This window comes from Mytilus edulis, chromosome 7 (genome assembly GCF_963676685.1).
Source record: "Mytilus edulis chromosome 7, xbMytEdul2.2, whole genome shotgun sequence".
NCBI classification, from domain to species: Eukaryota; Metazoa; Mollusca; class Bivalvia; order Mytilida; family Mytilidae; genus Mytilus; species Mytilus edulis.
The window spans coordinates 77141208-77143935 of NC_092350.1; the positions used below are offsets into that span (position 1 = coordinate 77141208).

General features: G+C 34.4%; 1 long non-coding RNA gene across 1 annotated transcript; it reads left to right on the forward strand.

Annotated features, from left to right (window-relative positions):
- The first annotated feature begins 287 nt into the window (after positions 1-287).
- LOC139483650 (uncharacterized) lies at positions 288-1908 on the forward strand. The gene is made up of 3 exons (XR_011655068.1): positions 288-711; positions 989-1100; positions 1704-1908. It is a non-coding gene; the product is annotated as an uncharacterized lncRNA (long non-coding RNA).
- The last annotated feature ends 820 nt before the right edge of the window (positions 1909-2728 follow it).

The following is a 2728-nucleotide window of genomic DNA, read 5'->3' on the forward strand; positions in this document are numbered from 1 at the left end:
ATTATCGGCTGGTTATTAGATAAAGCATTAGTCATCGGCGCGCTTACGATTACGTTAAAATATGATTAAAAACCAAGACTTTTAATGATTATATTTTAAATCCCGGCATGCAAAAACCAGGAGAAAACGTCACGACCTACAGGAAGTAGTTAATATTTTTTCATTAATTATTGAATTTCTCTAATCTATTATTATATAAATATGTTTACAGTGAAATGATTGAATATTATACCCACAAGAAGTATGTCAGAAAAACATTCCGCCTAGCAAACATGCAGAATTTAAAAGATAAGGTCGAAAACCAACATTTCTTTTTAAATGTACAGATTAAACCTATATTGTACAAACATTATAGTTTTGTGACCATCCATTTAAAATATGCATGGTAATCATTTGAGTTTAATGTGGCGGCCAGGACGGAACAAAGATGTACCTTGGACTCTGAGAGATATTTAGATACCGATATCGGTGTTTGAATTCATTTAAAATCTGTGATGACTTCAACCGTGAGATAGGTGATAACTTAGACCGTTTAGGAAATACTTGTACGTTATATCTTACTGAGAAAATAAGTTGATATCAATTAAGGAGGCAATCATAAACCATAAGTCGGAAGAGGGAAGTCTAACACCAGTTGACAAAACACAGATAAAACCGAAGATCGAGCAATACCAACCCCTTACAAAGAATGAACTTAGGTGCTCCAGAACGGTAAATATCTCCTTCCCCACAATTGGAAATCGTCCGTCACATATCATACACATTTAAATCATATATCCCTACAAAGAATGAACTTAGGTGCTCCAGACCGGTAAATATCTCCTTCCCCACTATTGGAAATCGTCCGTCACATATCATACACATTTAAATCATATATGGGTTCTTACTATCAATATTTTTATGTTCTGTTCGTTAATTGTATCTATTTTAAAATTTGCAGAAAAAAATCATGAAAGGATTCTGGAATCTGTTGTTTTTTTTTGTATAGATATACTTGTTCGGAATGCCCTTGTGGAGCGCCTGGTGGTTCTGTCTGTCTAAATCCAAATCTTTTAAGTTACGTTTATGACGTAGGAAGTCGTGGAACAGGAAAGGTCTTGGTAAGTATGAATAAATGCAATAAGAGGCAAACAAGTTTGGTACCCCTCGAAAAAGCATTGTCAACCTTGGCTCCTCCTCGGTTGACAAATGTTTTCTCGGGGTAACAATCTGCTCTATCTCCCTCTCAGCTATGTGTTATTTATATAATGACACATCAACTCAACAGCACAGTCAAATGTAACATCCAACAAAAAATCCGAGTTAAATTCTAAGAACATGTATTATTTCATCAAAGTTTTTTCCTGACGTTGCTATATTTGATGTCGCATCTCAAAAGATTTTGCCTAATACTGAAAACAATGACATGACCATTGTTACACAAACGTTTGAGGGATATGTTCAGTTGAACACTCATACAATACTAGTATTTAATTTCATCATTTTATCTCACTCCGAAAAACAGTGCGTGAAGCAAACAGAATAAGCCCTACCAGAGCATCTGGTGGCACTCCTGGTTCCATCAAGAAGATTTTTAACAAAAAGGTCGTTAATATAGTGCTTGAAAATAGCAAGATATATATCAAACATATGAAAATAAAGGTCCGTCGTCTTTCTGAAAAGTTCAATAAATCTAGTCAATTGTTTACCTATTTGTTTTGAAGGACAATGAGTTTGCTGGTGCCTGCCATCATTGTAGTTCTTGGCACCATGAAGGTAAGGCCGTATATTTACAGACCAGCTCTAGGAACCAGGACTAAATGGACAGTTGCAGGAGATTTGGAGGAAAACCATTAGATTAACACTCTCATATTCACTGCACGATAAAAAATTAACATAAATAAAATCATGCCTCTACATATACTGTTAATCAAATGTTGTTTTCTCTGTAAAACACCGTATCTTGGTTTTTCAATCTAAACTTATGGCTTAAACGGTTGAGTTTTATAATGAACAATTTTCTATAATTATTAAACTTATTGCTGGGAAATTGTGTTACAAAACTAATAACAAAATGTATGGACAAATTCAATTCAGAAACGGGCATCGGTAGTCTAAGTAGTTCATCTACTGTATCACTAGCCTGTCCACATGGACACGTTCGACTCTAATCTTAATTGGCTAGGATTGTCAGTTTCCATGCCGATATAGCGACGAATAAGGATGAAAGTGGCGTGAAACACCAACAATCAATCATAAATTCTGAAACAAAAATAGTCGAGTGACACATTGTTAGTAAAACATGCATATTATTCATAAAAATATTCATTAGTATAAATACAGTACAAATAAATGATAAATGTTGGAGAAACAGATATTTACGACTATGTATATTAAATTACAAACAAATATGGGGAAAGTAAAAAAAAGTAGAACTGGTTCCTGCTTTGCTTCCGAAGATGGTAATCGTTGTATAAAGCCGGTTAATTTTGAAGACAGATATAAGGAGTGGTAGGTCCCAACACCCCTGACATCTGTCCTCACAAACTTCCGGCAGACAATTTACTCCCGGTAGCAGTTGTCCTTTCCATGAACAGAGTGCTCCATTGTATTTTCTGAAACAAACCAAAAAATATTTATTCAGTTAAAGAGGTTTGATATGATAAACACCTAAGAGACATTAATACTGGTATAACATACTCAAAATATTGGAAAATCAGAATAATACTTCTGCAAAAATTGTCCTTTC